The 24926-nt window shown below is 39.9% G+C and overlaps 1 long non-coding RNA gene across 2 annotated transcripts in view; it reads left to right on the top strand.

The window, feature by feature from the left end:
* The window catches only part of LOC142144127 (uncharacterized), a 42763-nt gene extending 35405 nt beyond the window's left edge, over nt 1-7358 (top strand). For both annotated transcript variants that reach the window (XR_012689656.1, XR_012689657.1), the window contains exon 3: nt 5591-7358. This is a non-coding gene — a long non-coding RNA (uncharacterized LOC142144127). The remainder of the gene's footprint in view (nt 1-5590) is intronic.
* Nucleotides 7359-24926: the final 17568 nt, after the last annotated feature.

Genomic DNA, 24926 nt, shown 5'->3' with positions numbered 1-24926 from the left:
TGATCTTTCACCATCTGTGCTGTCTCGCGTTACTGGCTGTCTTTCTGCCATTTCATCTTGGATGTCTTCTCACCAACTCAAACTCGGTCTTTCAAAAACTGAATTAATAATATTCCCACCCAAAAACAGAGTCTTCCTGCCTGACATTTCTATTTCTGTTGATAACATGACCATAAATCCCACCACGCAAGCTCGCTGCCTAGATGTAATCCATGACTCACAACTATCATTTATTCTCCACATCGACTCTATATCTAGAACATTGCCAGAATACGCACATATCTCACACAAGACACTGCAATAACCTTAATTCGTGCACTCATCATCTCCCGCATCGACTATTGTAATTCCCTCCTTACTGGTCTTTCCAAACTCAGACATAAACCCCTACAATCTATTTTGCATGCAGCGGCTAGATTGATTTTCCTTGCAAACCGTTATTCCTCTGCTGAGCCACTCTGTCAGTCTCTACATTGGTTAACTGTATTTCAAAGAATCCAATATAAAATTTTTCTACTAACATACAAGTCCTTCAACAAAATTGCACCGACATACAATTTCTCACTTGTCTCCAAAATATCTCCCAACTTGACACCTCCATTCTGCACAAGATCTGCGTCTTTTTTCCATTCTCATCACATCCTCCCATTCCCGGTTACAGGACTTTTTTAGGGCTGCATCCACTTTGTGGAATTCCCTTCCTCGCACAGTAAGACTTTCTTCTAGTCTTCAAACCTTCAAGCGTTCTCTGAAAACCCACTTATTCAGGCAAGCTTATGATATTCCTCAACCATCATCTTAATCTCCCTAGGTTACCCTATTACCACCCTCTACACAGCTAACACAAGACAACAACCCTTTGACCAACATTGCTGTATGACTGATTACACAGCCCTTTCAATACTTTTACCTTTGCATTCTAGCTGGCCCAGTGTGCATTATGATGTAGCATGTGCCCTTGTGTTTCAAACATTGTCCCACAGAATGTAAGCTTACAAGCAGGGTTCTCTTACCTCTCTGTCTGTATGTATTACCCAGTACTGTTTTATTAATGTTTGTTCCCAATTGTAAAGCGCTACGGAATTTGCTGGCGCTATATAAATAAACGTTGATAATGATGATGATGATAATAATATTGATAACTTGATGTACTTTTATTATTTATTTGTTACTAAAATTTGGCTTCTTTGACAGTATCAAATATGTTTTCATAGTATCAGGACAGCACAGAAGCACAGTGGTTAGCAGTGCTGACTCACAGAACCGGGACCGTGAGTTAGATTCCAACCAGGGCCCTATTTGTGTAGAGTTTGTATGTTGTCCCCATATTTGTGTGGGTTTCCTCCTAGGAACATTGTTATGTTAATTGGCTTCTGACATAGTGGGCCCTACTATGCTTGTGTGGTAGTGAATTTTCTGTACATTATAAGCTCCAATAGGACAGGGACTGAAGTTATGACTATATATCCTCTGTATAGCAGTGCATAATATGATTGCTGCTATATTACTAAGCAATAATACAATATATAATTTTTTGTGTAAGCAGGAGTTCCAAAGATTTGGAAGAGAGCATGTTTTAGTATGCAATTTTAAATCCTATTTGTTTCCAATCTATAAAGTTTGGTGGCAGTTTATTTATATTATTGATTGTATCTATTGCTCTTTGTTTACCAAATGTAAAGTTACTATAAGTGCACCATTAATGTCATTTTTATGGTGGCGCTTAATAGATGCAATATCTCTTGAACATGAAGAAAATATTAAGAAATCCAGTGTATACAGTATGCTTGGTTTGCAGATTTTTATTCAAATATATGGAATCACTTGCATTTGATGTTGGTTCTCCTCTTTAAACATTTATTTCAATTAAAAAAAAAACTATGAGGTAGAACACCCTTTACGTGGTTTAACACTTTCACAGTATAGTAAAGATAAATATATACCATGTGGTTTATGTATTAAAAACAAACTACATTAAGACAAAATAATGTTGAATTTTAGAAAAATTGGTGTCTTACCATAAACCAGTTTTTGTTTGCCCTCATGTTACTAGTTATTGAGCAAGTTACTGTGTAGCTGGATAACATTAAACAAAGAAATTATGACACTTGAGTCTGGACATCTTGAAATTCTCAGCTCTGACCAGAGTACTGATTGGCTATCCAAGTTACAGTATGCAATTTCTCAAATGATTTTTTCAAGTGTACACATTTCCTTTAAAACCACACCTTAGTTTCAATGATTTCAATTCATTTTTTGGGGGATTCCGGTCCCTCCCCTCATAGATGCTACATACGTTGAAAATGGAGATGCAGGAAGGTTTTAACCGTGACATAGGCTAGGGACATTTGTTACATAGGCTAGGAACTCACTTACAGGAGATGCCTTGAAATTGGCATGTGAGCTTATCCCAATATAGCTACATTGTGCACAAAATTCTGCTACTTATGTATATACTGACACATAGTGATTTATATTTTGTTTTAGAGTGACAGACTTTCTTTTGTTTTCTCCTACTAATCTTGTTGATATGGGTTTTATACATAAACCTTTTCAGCCTAACAGCACTTTTAAGTTACCAATTGTCCCATAGCAGCATACAGAATTATGTGCACTTAAATGATTACGTGCCTAATAACGAACTGGTCATTTGCCTTTTCGATAAATGTGGCTCTTTCAGAGCCGTAACTAGGGTGGTGCGGGCAGTGCCGTCGCCCCGGGCGCAAGCCCAAGAGGGCGCAGCAGCCGCCCGCTACCTTCCCCTCCCCGCCGGCATAGTAAAAAAAAAAAATTTGCGGCAGTGTTAATAAAGAAAAAAAAAAAAAAGAAAAAAAAAAGGGTCACCTGATCTCGCGGCGGCTCCCTTTCTTTAGTACTTTAAAATCTGTAATCCCCATGATGTCCCTTACCCAGTGGCATGACTTGGCAGACACATACACTATTAACAGTCACCCGTCTGCCTTAACGGCCATCATCTGACACAGTACTTTGTCAGAAGAAATGATAATAAAATATTGGTGTGGCATCAGAACAGCTGATTTAATTCCTCCTCACAACAGGACTTGTAAGTTATCTGTGCCGAGTGCTGCATACCTCAGATTCCTCCGGCACAGCTCTTATCTATCAGACAGTAGCTGAGAGCAAGGGGGAGCTCGGGAGCACGTAACGAGGAAGGCAGCGGAGTGTCTGACCTCCTAAAGGTAGGGACCTTTCACCTCAGAGCTTACTTCCCATGTCCAGATGCTGGTATCTTTCTGCATTGCGTCCTAGTCTCTTTTTAATGCATTATATCATTTGACACATTATAGTTTTGAAGTGGAACAAAGTCTAAAATATAATATTGATTTGTTAGAATAATTGCCAATTGTATTGTCTTGCATTCTTTGTATCTCAGAATAGCAGTTTAAACTGCCAGTAAAATGTATTATGTGTGCCTTATTGCCTTACTTTTGTTCATATTTTAGTTTGTCTTTTACAAATAGTCCAGGCTAGCATTTCCATTATCTTATACATTTCTGCACAATCAGTGTTTTTACATGTATGAATACATGCCTCTAACTTGGGGGTTAATTCCTCTATCACACACATTAGCAAATTTCCAGTACCAAGGAGAAAACAGTCTTTAGAACTTTTAAAACACATCAGCAAATTTCCAACACCAAGGTGAGAGTAGCAATAACAAGTACTGACAAATATACACATGTAAGGTTGAACGCAAGAGTTGTCAAACCTTGTATACAACTTCTCCAGACCTCTATATATGTGTCCAAATATTCTATAACCCATAGCAACCAGTGTTTTCCTTTCACTTTGTGAACTTTCCTAGACAGTTATATAATCTGATTTATATGGATTACAGCACATATACTCAATTTTCTTTAATAATGCCTGATTGCAAATACATACGAGACTGTCATAACCACTGCCTGTAGTTGGAGCAAGAGATACGGCAGAAAAACAAGTAATTTTGAGATGCACAGAGCTTGATTTAGACGTGGATGGGTGCACTTGAGTTTTACACCCCTTCCCCACCCCTTCTACAGGCTTTTACTTACCCGCAGTGGAACGTATCTTCCACTGACAGGAAGTTCGGCATTTGGAACGCAAACTTGCGTTCCAAATGCCGAACTTCCTGTTGGTGAAACGCACATGCGTTCCACTGCGGGTAAGTGAATGAAAGATCTCTCTCTTTCTCTCTCTCTCTTTATCTCTTTATCTCTCTCTCTCTCTCTCTCTTTTTTCTTTAAGGTACTTTAAATGCCACATGCTGCAACCCCTAAAAGAAACTGTCTATTAAGTCACTCAGGCAACAACAGTTACAAAGTACTTTTGTTGTACTACATAAATGCCAGGCATTACAAAGAGTGAACACATAAAAAAAAAAAGTGGATGCGTTACCCATAGCAACAAGATTATAGCTATTTTCTAACACGTACTAAATAAATGATAGTTATAATCTGAGGGGGGGTGTTTCTCTCTCTCCCGTAAATTAATGACACTTAATGGAACAAACACCTTCTTTAGGAATATTTATTAAATGCTAGTTATTTAAATTAGATTTTATTGTTCTCTATTGCCCAAAGCACCTTTTTACATATCTCAGTGTTTTGAGGGGCAAGGAAGACAAACGGTTGTTAAGTTATTTGAATCTCACCACTGTATGTGTGTGTGTGTGTGTATATATATATATATATATATATATATATATATATATACACACACATCATGCATTTGCAAATATGTGTAACAGAATTATTTCAGTAAAGTGCTAGCCACACCCCCCACTTTAAGTTGGCCACACCCATGTGGCAAATGCCACTCCCACTTAGATGGGGGGCGCCGGTGCCCTGTCTCGCCCAGGGCACTAAAATGTCTAGTTACGGCACTGGGCTCTTTAGTGTTATAATGATATGTAGACTACATTGCACGGATAAAGAAACAACTAGCAGATACTACTATTAGTGGCTATAAGAAAAAGGTAGACCCCGATAATAATCTTAGTTTGATTAACAATTGAATCAGTGAAGGAACTAAATACTTTTTTTTTTGCCAGGATAAACCTAGGATACCTATTATATTGACACTCCCAAAGAGCTAATAATCTCTTACCAGGGGGCCAATTGTTTCTGCTAGGGGGGTCATTGTGTCAGCCTCTATTTTAGTTTGTGGACTACTATTTTAAGCCAATTGTTCAAAAGACTGAATGTTTTATACTGTATTCTAGTGACTTCTTAAAGAAACTACAAGCAGAAAGCCCAATACTATGGACATTATCAGTTTATATACCAATATTACACACAAGACAGGGATGGAAATAGTTAGATTGGCTGTTGTGAATAAACCTCTATATCAATGTTCACTTATGGAATTCCTGATCCTACTTATTAATGTCCTTCTTAATAAGAACTATTTCCTCTTTGGACATACATTCTATTAGCCGTTGCAAGGTATTGCTATGGGTTCCAATTAGAGATGTTCACCTACCCCTGTGCGCCCTTGCATGTTTTGATTTTGGTTTTGGATCTGTATTTCTTAAAAAAAATAGCTGACTAAAATCACATAATTCTGCTCTTATGTTGTTCCTACACAGGTCAGAAAATTATTATCATCCACTTTCGGACAAAGACTGCAGCGAGCTGGCTGGATGCTAAGTGACAGAGCAACGACACAATCACACCACAGTTCATAGTACATCTAGAAAACATTGACACACAGCAGTTGCAGAAAAGAAAAGTGGTGCAAGATGGAATTGTCCTTGGGCCCTCCCATCCAATCTTATGTAAGGTATTGAAAAGGAGATGTACAGTTTAACAAAACAAGCACTCCAGCTACAAGGAGTGCTACTTTTGTGCCTGAAGTTCTTGGTTTGTTTGGGCCCCCACAAAACAAGCTACCAATAGCTTAGCTGCCTTAAGCCCAACAGTGCTGTCAATGAACTCTACATTATTAAACCATGTCTGCTCGTGCTGCATATTTAATCTCCTTCTCCTCTCTGGATTTTTTCCCTCTTATCCCTGAATAACTGCCAAACTTGTATAAACACAAGAATGGATAGTACAACTGGAGTGGCATTACATCTGCTTCAGACAGACTGTGACACGGAACATGTGGGCAGCATGGAATCCGTCATCTTGAAATACGCTACATTGAACAGAGATTTAAACCAATATATAGATGCAGTTGAGGAAAACGTACTTAAATTAAAACGTGACCCACCGGATGAGATCCCAGATTTAAGAGAGCTTGTACACGAGAGATACACTGCGCTTCAGAAGAATAATACAGAGGAGGCCCTGAGGCAGGATGATAAATATGTCCAGTTTAAAGAACAGCTAAAAGACCTGAGAAAACAAATGAGTGTGCCACCGGCCCATGCAGACAAGGAGATCTCTGTCACCCAGAGCACTCCTATAACACAGTTGGAGATGGTGAACCCAGTGAAAAACAAAGTATGTGGTCACACAAACGAGAGAGACGCAATTGATAGGATGATTGAAAACAAACTTCAGCACTTATAGCACATGTAGGTAACATTGGCACACAGCAGTAGCTGAAAGGAAATGTGGTGCAAGATGGAATTGTCCTTGGGAAATATAATGAATCTTAAAAATGACATACACACTTTAACAAGCCAAGCACTTCAAAGACAAGGAGTACCACTTTTGTGGTTGAAGTGCTTGGTTTGTTTGGGCCCCTCACAAAACAAGGTAACAATGGGCGTAAGGCAGCTAAGGCAATGGTGCTGTCAATGAACTCTACAGTGGCAAGATGTTGTTGTCATCATCTTCAGCCTCATCCTCAAACTCGTCAGTGTATACATCATCCTAACACAATATTAATTCAATCCGCAGGAAGCCACCATTACAGTCTCTAACATAAAATGTCAAAAACAAAAATGTAAAAAACAAGCTTTTACCTTTTTAAAGAAAAAAAACACATTTTTAATAAAGGTGAAACTTTACTGTAGAAAAACATAAAATTGTCAACATGTCAATTTACCCATAATATTAATAAGCATTCCAGCATCAGCTAACTCCCTTCTCTAAGCTGGATCCCAGCACCTGCAATCTACACTGTCATCATCCTCACCCTCATCGGTGTGTACATCATCCTCACACAATACTAATTCATCCCCGCTGAAATCCACCATTACAGAAGTCTGTGTACTTTGATGTAATCTTAGAGCACAATGGGCATTTGCAGTTTTTTTTGTTGCATAGTAACGGTAAGAGTTTCATGTTGTGATTGAGGTTTGCCTAGTGAATGTTTTACTGCACCCGGATTCATGTAATAAAGTTAAAATAAATAATGGTAAAATAGTACCAATGACCAGACAGTCAAATACGGTTGATAGATGTTGGACACTGAGAGGTGCACTGACCAGGTTCTTAAAGTGGCTGATTGATGAATGATTCCCCACAAGTGTCACCAGTACTGGAGGTTAACAGTAACACCCGAGAGAAGTGTTATGTCATCTCTAGCCTGAGGATGAGCCCAACTAGGTTCTTTTAAGGATTCTAATTGGGAAGGCCAGCAATCAGTGGGCTGCTGAGTGTTGGAGGCAAACCAGTAATGTCTGCTGGCACTGACAAACTCAATGCGGTTGTGCCCAAAAAACTACCAAATCACCCAAAACACTCCTTCTTGAAAAGAATGCTTACCTGATACACCATATCTCACATCAAGGCCCTGAAGGATCATTTAGTTTGTAGCCCAGAAAAAATGTAAAATGAATTTAAGGAATTTTAAGTCTGGGTATATAATCTTGAGACTCCCTTGAAAATAATGACCAAGCGGTAGAGGGCTGTTGATTACTTGCATTTTTGTATACTTTCCAAGTTGACTCCTGGGGCTAAATGTATCAAGCTTCGATTTTTTCAGAGATTAAAAAAATCGCAGGTGATAACCTACGATTTTAGTCCCCAAGTCGTGAGATGTATAAAGCTGTGTTCTTTACTCAGATCTTCAAAATCGCTGGTCATCTCTCAAGATTTGCTGGGATTTCAAACACACCCATGTTTAGTCAACTCTCCTGTGTTTAGGTTAAAATTGCCATAGACAACATGCTGCTTCCTAGCTGCGAGATTATTAAACACATCACTGTTACACTGGTCTGCCTATACAGCTGCAGGTCCCGGCAGCTGCCAAAAGTTTAAAAATAGATTAATGTTGAAAAAAAAATGCGTGGGATCCCCCCGTCTGACCACTATTAAACACAGTGCTGCCAGTCTTCTGCTGGTTGTGCGAAACCATCACTAGGCAAACTAGCAGGGGTGGTTTGCACTATAGCAGGGGGACACATGGCAGTGTCCCCCTGCCATAATGACATACCAACCCCAGGCTGTTCAGCCGGATTACCTAGGGAGTGGGGTCCGTAAAAAAAAAAAAATGAGTAGCCCCCCTCTAGGAATAAGCATCCCAGTGCTGAAAGCACTAGGGCTCTTCCTACACCCCTAGGTGGTGGGTGTAGTGTAATAATGATGATTAAAGGTATAAAAAACAAACAGATGACATTTTGTTTTGTGGAACTACAAGTCCCAACCATGCTAAGGTGCCATAAACAGTCTGGGCATGCTAATGCTTGTATAACTACAAGCACCAGAATACCCATGGCAGCCAGGTCATGCTGGCACTTGGAGAACCACAGGTGCCAGCATGGCCTGACACCCATGGCTGGCTGCGAACTTTAGTTCCACAAAGCAAAATGTTAACAAAACCACAACACCCTGATTAACACCACACAAAGTTAATAAAAATAAAAAACCCCAATAAATACATAACACAACCTCTTTAATACCACATCAATTTATTAAAAATAATAAAACCCCATATACTCACCAAAACGATGTTTTCTTCTTTTGTCACCAACTTTTAATCCAAATTTGCTTGTCAACCATGTCCCAAAATATTTGTATTCTAAAAGGTCCATGCTTCATTTAAATCTTCTTATCTTAACTTTGTCCCTTCAACAAAAGATGGTAATGCGATTGATCTGGCCTGGGAAAAAAACTCTGTGTCTTGCAAAGACCCGAATTGTTAAGTGGTCTGAGTATACCAAATCTCTGTAAATATTATCATGCCACTCATCTTGCACAATGTGTCTCTACCGGGCAGCAGGACATGGTTATGTATAGATTCATCAATCCTTGGTACGACTATTAATGCCCTTCTCTGACTGCCTCAGACACTGAAATCTCCCCCAGCCCCCTCTCATTATGTCATCCACTCTGTCTGTCCACCAAGGGGACCTGCTGCAGAATATATAATATGGTTCCTCCTCCATAACAGCTAATTCTGCTGTGGAGAACTCACCTTTCCCTCCTGGTCCTTCCACCCAAATGGCTATTCTGTATTCAAATGGAAAGGTTAATTTTTTGAATGATCTCATAGTTCAATCTGTATTTGTAGAACAGCCATTTCTACTCTATGATGAAAGATCATAGTAGGCCTCTTTTTAAGTATAATGTTTCTGCTTTCATAATCATTCATCCAAAGGGCTTATCTCACCTCTTTGTAATTCTCTCCTGGTCCCTGAATGATGATGAAGGAGATACCTAAGTCAAAATAGTAAAAGGTAATTGGGGAATTCTTGGATCCTGAAGACTGTGCAGTTATCTCCCTCCCTATGTGTTCGTATTAAAAACAAAGTTTACAATCTCTTGTTTAGAAGGTATTATGTCCCCACCAAAATTCTAGCACTTTTCTGAATGCTTATGACGTATGCTGGAAAAAATTGTGGTCAAAGTGGGTACTTTGATAGAGCTGTCCCCGAAATCAGTCCCTATGGACACGTTTCAGAAACTTTCCACAGCCACCAATAGTACAGTTCCATTTAAACCCAAATTATTTTTGCCGTCAATATATCTCGACTCACCTGAACAAATTGATCAGACACATACTTAACATAGTTTCTTGTGAGGCTACAAGTTCATGTAAAAAGCATAGTCCCTTTATTTTAACAAAAGTAATTAAGCAAATGTGGCAGACCTACCAGGTAGAATAAATAAGTAGTAACTTAATAAATTCCTCCACTTTTTTTCATAAAATATGGGTTCCCTGTGCTTAATTCTATAGTATTACATATAGTATAGTATTTATTGTATTACAAACAACTATTCAACTTTGAAACTGTATTTTCCCCCTTCCAACTTCTGACTCATTTGCCTCATTCTTGACCACACACCAGAGTGAATTTTTCTTTTACCTTGTTCTTCCCATTCTACTTCCTCCTCCCTCTCCCTACTCCCCTCTCCTACTAATTCTTAACCCCTCACAAAATTTCTTAGTAAATTATTGAAAAAAGCTTATCACCTGTGGCCAACTGGTTAGTCTACATTTGATTTCTTCTGATTTTGATACTTCTGTGGATTCATAGTTATTTAAATATGTGTCTGAATATTTGATGCACTTTTCTTTAAATATGTTTTGGGATTTCTGTGTTATATTACATATCACTGATGTTTGGCCACTGATGTCTTTAATAAACAGATTTAACCAGAAATGACAGAATTTAAAAAAACAAAGCATTGTAGTGAAAAAAATAAACAATATTAAAAGTCTAGATTACATAGTAAAGCACAGTGTATCATTTCAATTAAGGCTGTATACAGCATGTCATAACTTGTACTTGTCCTGCCAAAATGTCAAAATTTCTAACTCATCTGTAAACACAATTATAAATGCATCCACCAAACATTTGTGCTCTTCCAATAACTTACTAATGTCCTCATTCTCATAGCTATAAGACTGGTCTTGTGAAGTTCCCTTCTATGGAACTTTTACCCTTTTTTTCAATCTTCAGAATGTATAAATGTGGGATATGATTGAAATATTCAGGAATAAAAAAGGTAATTAGAAAGGTCCATCATGGGATCCAGGGTGGGTTACATTACAGAAAAGGAAATGTAAAGCTCAGGATTTATGTTACAAAATAGTTTTGCACTGAAAGAATCGAAGATACCTATCAAAACTCCAGTTGATTTACTTGAACAAACAACAATAAAGGAATTTAAACAAGTTTGAGGTGGACAGATTTAAATTTAGGCCACTTTGCAGTTTGACCCCTCAGACTCTTTCGCCACAGGTTTCCATGGCTCCAAACACCACCTTATACCCTATTTTTAAGCTGTTACAAATTGTGGCTGGGGGGATGGTGTGATGTGGCTTGGGGGGTTGGTGTTATGTGGCTGGGGGGTGGCTAGGGGTGGCATGATGTGGCTGGCGTTTGGTGCGGTGTGGCTGGGGGCAGGGTCAGATTAAGGGCCACATGAACCTGGAGCTAAAAATGTATAAAGGGCCTGTTGTGAGAAGTACTGTCCTACCAGAAGTGTGGCCAGTGATATGCAGGTGTGGCCAGCTGTTTGTGGGTATGGCCAGCACCATGGAGGGCATCACTTGCACTTCCCTCCAACTATCTACATCTCCCTTCCATGTTCCTTTATATAAAGAGTGCACCACTAACTGGTTCACACAGCATCTATGTAAAGTGAAGAGTGGAAATACGTACCAGCTGTCCCTCGTGCCAGGATAAGCTCCCCTAAAATCAGGACTATCCTGATGGAATCAGGACAGATAAGATGTAAAGATATGTTATTTTAATGACCATTAAAGGCAAATATATAAACAATGGTTGAGTATTTTTATTTATAAAATGCCTTAAAAAGATATATACATAAAAAAATGCTCATATAGAGAAGAAATGGGATCTATGTGACTTTTACTGTGGAATGATTGTTGGTGCCATACGGGTTGTTTCAGTACCTACAATCTCTAGAGTTTACAGAGAAGGGTGCTCTAAACCAAAACCAAAAACATCCAGTGAGCGGCAGTTCTGTTGGTGGAAACGCCTTGTTAATGAAAGATGTCAGAAGAGAATGGCCAGTTTGGCTCCAGCTGAGAGGAAGACAGTAACTCAATTATCCAAAGGGGGGTATGCAGAAGAGCATTTCTGAATGCACAGCACATCCAACCTTGAAGTGGATGTGCTACAGCAGCAGAAGACCAGACAGCACCCTTGTGACCGCCACACAATACACAGCACCCTTGTGACCGCCTTACAATACATAACACCCTTGTCATCACCACACAATACAGAGGGCAACCTTGTCACTGCCATAAAATACAGAAGGCAGTCATGAGACTGCTACCCAATACAGAGAGCAAACAAATTATTTTTATTGATACAAACTGTAGTTATCAGCTGTTGGTTATCTTTATACCTCCTGACACCTCAAATGGCCAAAGGGGAATGTATAAGACTTGTTATATATAACTATTCTTTCTTCAAGTGTTCATACATCTGAGTAGACTTCAAAATACAAATAGTCAAACACAGTTAACTGTCACCAGGACATAATCTCCATTGAATAAGTTGATAATTTTGTTGTAAGAAAAGGAACTGAGCCCTATGCTAATACACATGGGCCATTAATACATGCATATTATATTATTTATATTTTCACATATCCCCTGTTGGGCATGTTTTAACATATCCCCTGTAGTCACATATCCCCGGTTCATACATATCACCTGTTGTCACATATATTACCTATCCCTTGTTGTCACATATCCCCTGTTGGGCCTGTTGTCACATATCTCCTGTTAAGCCTGTTGTCACATATCCCCTGTTGGGCCTGTTGTCATATATCACCTGTTGTTACATATGTCACATATCCCCTGTTGGGCCTGTTGTCACATATCCTCTGTAAAAATAAATTGTTTCTACCTGTTGTGTTGAGCGATGCTGACCTCTGTCTGGGACTAGGTGGAAGTTGGTACAACACGAGTCATACACAGCCTCTGTAGGCGCAGGCCCCACCCCACTCGGTAACAAACAGTCTCGCAATTGGCTGCCTGTTGCTCTCCAATGATGGGAACGTCCCTTGGCAACCAGGGAAGTCACCAGTTGTGGTTCACATCACAACCTCTCTCATCGCCCCAAACCCCTTCCCCTCCATGCGCCAGTTTCCCTCACACAAAAACATAAATTACAAAAAAATGTTTTTTCTTCTACTGGCTGGCCTGGGCCTATTTCTGTGGAGAGGCATGGGGCAGCAGCCTCAAGGCTCATTGTTAATCCAGCCCTTGCTGGAGGGTGGTGTGATGCATCTGGGGGGTGGCGTGATGTGGCTGGGGGGTATCGTGATGTGGCTGAGGTGTCGTGATGTGGCTGGGGAGTGGCATGATGTGGCTGGGGGGTGGTGTGATGTGGCTGGGGGGTGGCGTGATGTGCCCAGGGGGTGGCGTGATATTGCTGGGAAGGGCGTGATGTGCCCAGGGGGTGGCGTGATATTGCTGGGAAGGGCGTGATAAATGAATGGTTTTATTATAAAGTGTGTATTATATAGTGCATGATCTGTGTTATGTACTGTGTTCACTTATTGCTCAATTTTTAATATTTCATGGACCTATACATTTTCCAAGCAGTCCCCAAAATTCCAGGATGCATACAAAAATCCAGTCCCAGGTTATGAAAGTTGCAATTACAGCTAGGTGAGAGCAACACCATTTTAGTACATAATATGTCATGTTTAAAGAGGCGCAGCCATGTCTCATGTTGACCATGCCCCCAACACTCATCTATGTAGGGTGATGGTCTCAAAAATTTACTGTAACCAAAAATTTACTGTAGCCCCAAATTCCTCTTGGCAACCCTGATTGTAAATGCATCCTTATGTAACTGTGAAATATTTGGTAATCCTATATGTTAAAGCTATAGCCCTTCTGAAATGTCGTAATATATACGCATGTGCTAATGTTAGTTCCTATGTAAGAGTATTCGGTATAGTTCCCCAGGGTGCACAGGTTTGATATTTAAGATAGATAGAAACATCAACTCATCATCAGCAAATAGATGGTCGGTGCAGAGCCATTCAGCAACATCATAAGCATCTAATATAACTGCAAAGATGGGGCTAAGCATATTTTATTATGCCCATGCACCAGGTTGCATACCCCTGGGACGTTAGTTCATCTTTTCCCCTGTGCAGGACAGGTGCACTATGTTTCAATCATATTGTTCCTCTCAATTGATCATACACCAGAAAGCATATAAAGTCTGGTCTAAATAATCTGTACACAAGGGTGGTATTGGCTTAAATGTCTACGGATCAGAGAAAGCATTCGCTACCAGGATAGTCCTGTATGCAAGTGCCAGACTCTCGTCTAATACCTACGCAGCCACCCAGTTATACTTTTTCTTTTTCATTGGAATATACACAGATATTTATAGATATTTAATGTTGAGGAGTAGTCTCTATGAGGCTGCGTTCTTATGGAAGAATGATGTTGTATAAAGAAATACCTTTACACTTTAATTTCAGCAACATGACAGAATCAATTAGATGGCACAACTGAAGTTTCTGTCATTGTTTTTTACTTCTATATTTATCATCATCATCATCATCATTTATTTATATAACGCCACTGATTCTGCAGCGCTGTACAGAGAACTCACTCACATCAGTCCCTGCCCCATTGGAGCTTACAGTCTAAATTCCCTAACATACACACACACACAGACAGAGAGAGAGAGAGACTAGAGTCAATTTTTACAGCAGCCAATTAACCTATCAGTATGTCTTTGGAGTGTGGGAGGAAACCGGAGCACCCGGAGGAAACCCACGCAAACACGGGGAGAACATACAAACTCCACACAGATAAGGCCATGGTTGGGAATTAAACTCATGACCCCAGCGCTATGAGGCAGAAGTGCTAACCACTTTGCCCAAATATTTAGGGAAACTGTGTCCTTAGATATATTTGAGGTCCTTACATTGTTTTGTTTTTTTTACTTAAATAACAACAATGCAAATCCTATTGTTATGTTGTTTCCTGTAAGTACTGAAAATGAGCCATCTTGCTAACACAACAGCGTATAATCATATGTAAATAAATAAACTATAATAAATAATAAAATAAAGTCTTTTCCTGCTTGATGAATCAAGCCCTATATCAAGAAATATTATATAGTGGGATAAAGTGTTATATATTCATTTTAAATGCCTAAAATTATATTTAAGCTATTTTATATATTTAAGCAAAGTTAGTTTCAATATTTAAATATTTAATTGTACCTACAAACACATAGTTTACACGTCATGAATATTTAAATAAAATGCACCATCTAGTGGTGAGATGTACTAATAGCAATACAGTTAAATTTTAGTTGAAGGTAACATACAAATGTAAATTTCTACATATACAAGAATACATTTAAAATATTTAAGAATATGCTAAACATTATAGATAATAAACCAAATGTCATAAAACAATGAAAAGTTAAAATTATTTTAAAATTGCATTCTAAAGTTATATTTGTGTAAAACGATGATACCTTCACATGTCCATGTTTTAGAAATTATAACAATTGGGTAAAGCTAAGTTTTTCAAACATAGCTAGAACCAAAGACACTTATTTATGTTCCCATATTGTGTATTTGTCAGTACATCATATTCTCATCCACTCATCAGCCAGCAAGATTCACAGCAATGGTGGCACTGACCCCCCTTTAGGCCATCATCAATAAACCCAGGCCACTCAGACCGCAACACTGGTTCCCTACAGCCACCTCCTAGGTTTAGGATAAACTGGTTGGTAGATGGGATCCTCAGGTCCCACTGGGCCCCAGCTGGATGCCTCTGTGACCTGGCCCTAAGTGTGTTTACACCTTTTTTTTTTTTTTAAATTAATGAATAGGAATTCTACATTTATTATTACTGTAGCGTCTTACCTGGTTTTGTTCGGACCACCTGCCAGTCACACCCCTTCTTCAGCAGCAATCTGTCCACGCCGCTTGAGTCTAGTGGAGAAAGCGCAACATTACTGGAGTGCAATAATCCGTAGGGGAAGGAAGGGGGGGTGTCCGAGGTGACGGGCAGAAGTAGAGACCGAGTACTCTACTCCTATTGCCGACACCTCGATTTGCTCTGGCACTGGACGCAGGGCTACAGATATGACTTTCAAAATATGGGGTAGAAATTCTACCCCATAGTTTGCAAGTCAAATATAGAACGCGAGGTGCCAATAAAATAGTAATTTTCTCCCCCATACTTTGCAAGTCAAATATAGAGCATGAGGTGGCAAATAGTAATTTTTCTATGGCATAAAAATTACTATTTGCCACGTCATACTCTATATTTGATTTGCAAAGTATGGGGGAGAAAATGACTTATTTGGCACCTCATGTTCTATATTTGAATTTAAAACTATGGTGGAGAAAATGATTATTTTATTGGCACCTCATGCTTTATATTTGACTTGCAGTTGTCTAATATATAAGGTGGCAAATAGTCATTTTTATACCATAGAAAAATGACTATTTGTCACGTCATACTCTATATTTGATTTGCAAACTATGCATGAGAAAAATTACTATTATTTGGCACCTCATGCTCTATATTTGACAATTAAAAGTCAAATATAGAGCATGAGGTGCCACTCCACCATAGTTTTACAATCAAATAAAGAACATGAGGTGCCAAATAATAATCGACCCCCCCCCCCCCCCCCATTTTTTATTTTTTTTAACTTACCACTTCCTTATTGGGCTTTGTGCACGCCTTTTTACAAATAAAAATAAATTAAAAAAAATAATAATATTCTATTTACTTACTTTTTTTCTCTTGTCAGCAGATGCAGGGGGCTCCTCACACTTCTTCTGTTCTCTCCACTGGCTGCCAAAACGCTCCTCGACTTCCAAAAACACAGAGGAGGGAGGTGGAGCGGAGCGGTGCATGCTGGGAGGGGAGGGGACTCTGGGAAATAACTTTATTCACACTGTCTGTCAGTGACAGACAGTAGAAAAAGAGAGGATAGAGAGAAATTGTGTATTCGAAGGCACTCCGCGATATCAATAATATGTTAAAATATCTATTTTTATTTGTATACTTTAAGAAAATCCCTCCTAATTGAATAGCAAAATATTAAAACCAAAGTGATTAAAGTGAATTAAAATAGCAAGATAAATTACTATGCCCCGATACTTGATATTTATATGTATAAGTATTCAATGTATAGTATAGTAATCACTCCTATATTAGACCAGTCTAACAGTGGATACCACTCCAATTCAAGATGGTTTGAGTATGTGTGGTATAAATAGGACTAAATATAATGGTAACCTTGTTTGTAAAGTGACAGACAGTGTGAGAGTGTGAGAACACGGGGGGTGGGGACAGCATTTCTCTGGACCTGGAAGACGCCGCAGAAGAAGACTGATATCACATGATCACTGACTGATGTCAGTGGTCATGTGTGAGTGTTGCGCGGACGGGGGCATCCATAAAAAAAAACGGAAACAGCAGGCGCCATTCCGCCGCTGTACTATGTCCCAAACACCGCTGACTAGTTTACAAAATCTAGTCAGTGGCGCCCTGCAGGTCCCGGCGCCCTAGGCAACTGCCTAAGGTTGCCTAATGGGAGCGCCGGGCCTGTTCATGAGTGGTAGGACAGAGAGTTCACTCAGAATGTATACCTTATTTTCTCATACCATAAGACATTTTTTAAGGCGTTTAAGATGCACAAATATTTTACGCATGTATTTAGAGTAGCTGGACAGTAGTTATATCTGCAATTTGTGATTTACATGTCGCTTCAACTTACCTTTTACTGATTGTCAGGGCCTGAGTAATGCTTCAGGCCTTGTTGATTGTCTTTTCACACTTTCTGTCTTTTGACAGCAAAAGCAATCTTTAAGTGCTAGGTTGAGGCAGATGAGAACCAAGAAATGAGGACATAACTTTGAAGCCAATCAGCAACAAGACAAGCTGTTTGGCATTACCTACAACAAGGATTTACCATTCCTATCACTATTTGCATATCATTCAACAGTGCACACACACTAAGCCTGAGCCAATTTACTACTACACACACTAAAGCTGAGTACACACTGCAGGCTTTTCAGCCGATTATCGGGCCAATCTCATGATAAAAGACCATTCGGCCCGACCATATCGCTTTAGTGTGTACGCTCTTTAGAGCACATTGTATCATTTCATTTGATTTTTAAACTAAACATCTCGTTCAACGATGGAACGATGTTGTTCCAATTCTGCAGTGTGTATGTACTCAGACCCAGCAGTGTCCATAGATCTCTATGGAGTGTACAGAGTCACAATCTGTTCAGCCGATGGTTATGACAGATCAAGAGCACAGATCTGAAGTTAAATCTTGTAAAATGTGTTTAGTGTGTCCACATGAATCGGCATGCTGATCGAGATCCAGTCGTTGGTAAAATTGTTAAATATATTGCATCGGGAGAAATTATCTAGTGTGTACCCAGCCTAAGCCAAAGTACTACTGATCAGCAGCAGAATGTTGCATGGTTAGCCCGGTAAGCATGGCAAGAGCAGAGATTGGTATAGGTGCCAGGGGATGGGGTAATGTGCATGCACACTATAGCGTCATAGAAGCTTTACTGACCATACACAAGCTCCGGAAGTGGGGTGCTGGAGATGCCTGTGCCGGCCCTAATGGTGCCTTTGGTTGTTTACAGTTTAGGATTACATAATTATTATTTCATCATAGTTGAGTGTCACTCAAACACTGCCCTAAACCAACTAAGAATTGTATGTTTAATTCCAGCCAGGTTGCTATACTCAATGTTTGAATGTTTGTGTTTACCTTGATTTGCTTTGGGTGTGTCAGTTTTCCTTCTGTGGTCCAAAGTCAAATTAGAGGGTTAATTGGCCTCTGATAAAATTAACCATGTATGTGTACCTGTGACAGAGAAATTGAATTTTGTCATTCATTTATAGGAATCTAACCATATGCTAGTTCTGTTTTATGGAACTCTACAGTTCTATGTGAATTTGTATACTTTTAAAATAAAAATCATTTACCCTTTGGCATATAAAACACTAGAAAAAACATGTAACTGGATGTGGAGCCTATTGACCCTATGCTCACTTGCGCCTGTAGTCGGGATTTGCGGAATATCTATGTATGCTATTTACTAGCGTTCACTGTAAAAGAACACAAGACTGTTAGTGGTCAGCCCTTCATTGACTTCCACGAACACAAGCATAAGCATTGGTTACCAGCACATGTAAAACGCAATCTTATTTGACAGTGCAGACGCATTTTCCTAAAGTCAGTGAGTAGCCTAAGATATGGTTAATTAGGTGACATTAGTGTTACTGATATAGCATATACGGTAAAGGTGATGAAACACTAGTTTATAGTTTTAATGCATAAATGCTTTAGTGTTTTTTGTATTTATGCTTTTACATTGGCAGAAACCCTCATTGTATAGTTAAAATATGTACTTACAACTAGCATTGTAGCTTCAAAGCACTGAATATTTTATTGTCAAAGAATATATGACTTTTTTTTACGGAATTTCAAACTACTATTTCTCAATCATATTTTAAGGGAACCGAAAACCTATAGAGAATGTGTTGATTGAAAAGTAAATAAAAGGCTAAAGGATTTTGATTACAATTCAATTATTTAAATGCTACTTATTTAAACTACTATTTTATTGTATGCAATTTCTAAACAACAAACCAAACAATGTATAAAATAATAAGCCCAATTAAATCATCTCAGCAGTAGCACATACAATATAAAAGGAAAAACACATCTTTCCAGTGTAATCACTAAGGTAGTAATCAGCAGTGCACAGTTCCAGCTTACTGACTATCAAAAATATCTAATACCATTAAAAACATTTAATTCTGATAGTCAATGCAAATTATTTCAATTGTTATGAATAAAAGTCTACAAAACGTGCAATATAGGCTTGACAGTTACTTGTTGTTTAAACAACAGATACATATAAAATACTATTATCCCTGGGTGGGTATATAAAGCTTATTTAAATGCTGCTTTTCATAACTAACAATTTGAGATAAATGTAAGTTAATAAATATGAGTTATGCTAAGCATGTGCAATTCTTTCCCCAAACTAGGTGTATGCATGAAGTGGCACACAGCACATCTTCAAGTTGCTTGTACGCAAAAAACATTTACTACAGTCTACGATTTCCGGCAATGAACGGGACGGGGATGGGGAATTTTGCCATAGTCAGTTTACAATAGGGGAGTGCCAAACTCAACAGCCATGTCTGAATCCAACTCTGGCAATCTCAAAGTGACTTATTTTTTGCCGTATCTCTTGCTCCAACTAAAGGGCTAGTCCTAGTCAGTAGTGATGACAGTTTTGTGCATGCTATAACATGTGTTTGCAATCAGGAGCAACTATATATATGTATTTTATGCTCAGTAGACATTAACAACATCGTAATTAATGTATTTCATAAAAAAAAATTTTTTTAAAGCTGTTTTATCATTAATCCCTATATTATTAACAGGGGACATTCATTTAATATTTTTTTTCCTTTGCGTTCTTTTGCAAATTTATAATCCACATAGATATTGGACATCTCCTGCGCATCTTGTGTAATAAAACACAGTACACGTATCTTGAGGTCCGTGCCTTGATGTATTCGGAAGGGCACAAAGCCTAAATACATGCATTTAATAGTAAATGCAGGTTGCCCTCGGTATGCATGCCTTGCCTTGATGAATCAGGCCTATTACACTCAAAAGAGATCATATACAAATGTGTAAAGGTGTAGTGCAAATGCCGTTTCTTTATTTAATGGTTTATCAAGCACATATTTATTTGCTGGTATGACTATTTTAATGGAAGTGCTTTAAATAGAGGGAAAAGATGGCGGTACTCTCTATGTACTAAAAAAAAGTGTATGGTTTATGCACAAAACTTCCATAATCTACTTCTCCTCAAGTCTTATTCTATTCACCCCATCTAATCCAGATCTTCTACATCTCCCTATCACACCAAGACACTCCTTCCTGCTGCCTAATTTACATTAGCTGTTTCCCCTACCTACTCCCACACACACACACTTCTCTTCAGCATCCTATTTTTCCCCTTGCAATCATTACTCTCTTCTCACACTCTCCTTGCTATCCTGCACCCATGAATTGTCCAGTTCCCTGCCACAAACTCACTCACTGACCTATGCTCATGTGCAGTCAACTCTTATTCCTCCCACTGTGCTCTACCTCACTTATATCTCACTGCTCACTCACTCACCATTCCCTCAATCATGTGCTTCCCCCTACCGTCAACCTCCCACTCCTAGCTCCTGCTCTGTCCTATCACACTGAGGTTCCTTTCACTGTACTCCACTCTATTTCTTTTCTCTAACTTGCCTCAGTTTTCACCTAATTACATCTGCTATCCCTTATTGCCCTCTGACTTTCCCCTCCTTATTTATTCTCTACCTCATGAACTTCTGCTCCTCCAATATGACCCTGTTATAGTTTCTTCCTCATTTTATCCAGTCCTTCCTCCTGTAATTGCTCTATCATTCCCCAATCTGGGTGTGTCCCTGTATAATCACATTCTCACCCCAGTCTTTGACTGTGTTGCCCCTTTCACCACTCACAGAATCCAACAATCTAAACCTCAATCGTGTCCCTCCAAGCAGACCAATTCTTTGTAAAATGCTCTGGCACTGCTGAGTGTCACTGGAGGAAATCTTGTTGTAATGCTGATTTCAAACTCATTCTTTCATCATATAGCACTGCCCTCTCTCTTATTAATTTTTTTTTTATTTAAAGTGTTTTACTCCCACCCAGTCTTCCAACCTCTGTTGCTTTCAACTCTTGTCTCTGCCCACCTCTTTCTCTTCCCTCCTCCATTATAACCCTAGACTCTGCCAACCATTTCACCTTCAAAATTGATACCTCCTTTAAGATATTGTCTTTTGCCAGGTTCCAACCACTCTCTTCTCACCCTCCCCTCTAGCAAAGCCACTATGTGTTCTTTAGCCCCCCTCTCTCTGGGGACGAGGTCCATGCTTTTCTGCCATCGTCTTCCCTCCCACCTATCCTCTTGATCCCTTTCCCTCTCCTTCTCCACTCACACTCTCCCAATGCCTGCCAACACCTAGCCCACCTATTCAACTACCCACTAGTATTTTCCTGTCAACCTTTAAACATGCTCTTGTCTCACTCATCCTCACGAAGCATTTTCTTGACTGTGCCTCTTTCTTTAGCCCAATTTCTATCCTTCCATTTACCTCCAAATTACTCAAGTGGCTTGTCCATAACTGCCTCTAAAGCTTCCGGTCCTGTCACTCCCTCCTTGACCCACTCCAAACTGGCTTCCATCTCTTACACTCCACAGAGTCTGCCCATAGTAAAGTCACTAATAATTTTTTCTCTATCAAGCCTAAGGGTCAAATCTCCTTGCTCATCCACCTTGATCTCGCTGCCACATTTGATGTTGAGAACCACTATCTCTTCCTGCTCACCCTTCACTCAGTTGGCCATGACAATGTTCTCTCCTGGTACACTTTCTACTAGTTCAACAGCTCCTTCTCAGCCCTGGGTGAAAAAAAGCTGTCCAGCTCCGGCTCCTCCTTCCCTCCAGTCCCTCTACCTGTTGGGCTCTCACAAGGCTCTGTCCTCAGCCTGCTATTCTTCTCACTTTATAATTCATCCCATAGTAAAATACTAATTAACTACATCAGGCTCCCCTACCACCTCTATGCTTATGCCACCCAAATCTACCTGTCCTCCCCCTAATTCTCCCCTTCTCTCCTCTCTTGTGTGTCCAGCTGTTTCTTTGCTATCTCATCATGGATGTCCAAACATTATCTAAAGATCAACAGGCCTGATTCATCAAAGCACGTATTCTGAGTGTAACTGGAGTTCAGTATTAAACGCACATATTTAAGCTTATTGTACTCCTGAATTCTTCAAGGCACTGATCTCATGATACGTGTGCTGTTGAACTCAGGTATAGGTCTGCTGTGTTCTTCTACACAAAATGCTGCAGGATATATCCAATACCTATATGGATTATAAATTCACAAAAGGATGCACAGGAAAATATAAAAATATTGAACTAATTTCACCTGTTAATAATAAAGGCATTAATGATAAAACAGCTAAAAAGAAGTGTTTTTTTTCTTCATGAAATACATTGATTAGAAAGTTGTTAATGTCTACTGAACATAAAATACATTTTTACATTTGCTCGTGATTGCAAACACATGCTATGGCATGCATATGTGACACTACTGATCAAGACTTAGACTAGCCTCTGAGCTGGAGCAAGAGATACGGCAGAAAAACAATTAGCTTTGAGGCGCTCAGAGCTGGATTCGGGCGTGGCTGCATGCGCTTGAGTTTGGCACGCCCTTCTGTACATTGGCTATGGTAAGATGCCTCTTCCACGCCCTGTTCACTTCCCGAAATTGTAGGCTGTAATAAGTGTCCTTTGTGTGCGAACACGCAGCGGACAGGGCTGCGTTCACAAACATATCTCTCGGTTCTGAGCATGCGCAGAGTGATTTTGCGGACGATATGCATGAAATCAGCAGATATGTGCCTTGAAGAATCAGGGCCAACATGTCTAGAGGGAGGGAAGTAATGAGCTCTGCTTTAGAGTCTCCAAACTTGCCCTCCTCTCACTCTCTGTGGACAACACTAGGCTAATCTCTGTTGCTCATATCTGTTGTCTGGGTGTCATTTTCAACTACTCCCTCTACTTTACTCCCCACATTAAGTCACTCTCACAGACCTGTCGATTCCACCTTCAAAACATCAGCAGGATTAGACCCTTCCTCACCTATGATGCTACCAAAACTTTTATTAGTCTCTCATTTAGCTGCCTCAGCTACAGCAACCTCCTCCTGTCTGACCTCACTCACAGCGCCCTGAGCCTCTCGTCCCTTACCCAACATCTCCAACCTCATCTAACTACACCCAACCACTCTGCTTCACCAATGGCCAGTGAGTTAACTTCACACTGCTAACCACTCACAGTCCCTCCTTCAAGACTCCTATGCTGCTCCACGTATATGGAACACTTCACCCCCCATATTCAATCTCTCCTTTGCCCCCCACATTCAATCTCTTGCCCATTCTTGTTGCTTCCAGCTACGCAACATCGCCCATATCCAGTCCTCCCTATCCCAGGATGCCACCATGACTTGACTACTGTAACCTCCTTCTCACCGGCCTTTCCCTCTTCCACCTCACCCGCATTCGTTCTATAATTAATGCGGCTGCTATACTTATCTTCCTTTCACGCCGCTCTTCTTCTGTCTCCCCTCTATGCCTTACCTTACACTGGCTCCCTTTCCTAAGCAAAGACTTTTTAATCTCCTCACCATCGCCTACAAGGCCCTTTCTTACTCCACCACTTCATAATTCTCCAACCTCCTTTCCATACACACTCCCCCAGTCCCCTGCGATTGGCCTATGACCATCACCTTTCCTCCACTCTGATCACTACATCCCACTCCATATCCAAGATTTCTCCCGGGCTGCCCCCCTCCACTGGAATGACCTCCCTTGTTCTATCAAACTCTCACCTGGTCTGTCCATCTTCAAATGGGCACTGAAAGCTGACCTGTACTTAAAATCTTACCAACCATCCGCCTAACCATCTCTCTATGCTTGATTACCTCACCCTCTCTTATCCCCATCCCTCTTATGCACTCCTGTTGCCCTAGATCCCCTACAGTGACTCCCGCTTGTGCCTTTTGTCTGTTTGCACTCCCTTTAGGTAGTAAGCCCTTAGGAGCAGGGCCCTCTTCTCTCATGTCTCTATACCTATTACTTCTGCTCCAGCTACACTGTACTAGCTATGCTTGAAACTTTTGGAGTCTTGGTATTACTTGTTTATTGTTCTTTGCTGTTATACCCTGTGTCACGAACGCCCAGCCTGTCCCTGATACAGTAATCTGAACAGCTGGCCGTGACTGGCGTCACTTTAGTCGCTTAGCAATGATTACACCTTTTCTGCCACCACGAAGCTGGTGCCCTTATGTTCACTAAATCCACTTATTAATGTTTCACACTTAAATCACATACACATGTAGCATGAGCCTCCCTGGGCTTTGTAATCACGGAGAGCACACGGGATTAAATTTATTTAATC

Source organism: Mixophyes fleayi, chromosome 3 (genome assembly GCF_038048845.1).
Source record: "Mixophyes fleayi isolate aMixFle1 chromosome 3, aMixFle1.hap1, whole genome shotgun sequence".
In the NCBI taxonomy this organism is placed as follows: domain Eukaryota; kingdom Metazoa; phylum Chordata; class Amphibia; order Anura; family Limnodynastidae; genus Mixophyes; species Mixophyes fleayi.
This window is presented reverse-complemented; position numbering and strand designations above follow the sequence as displayed.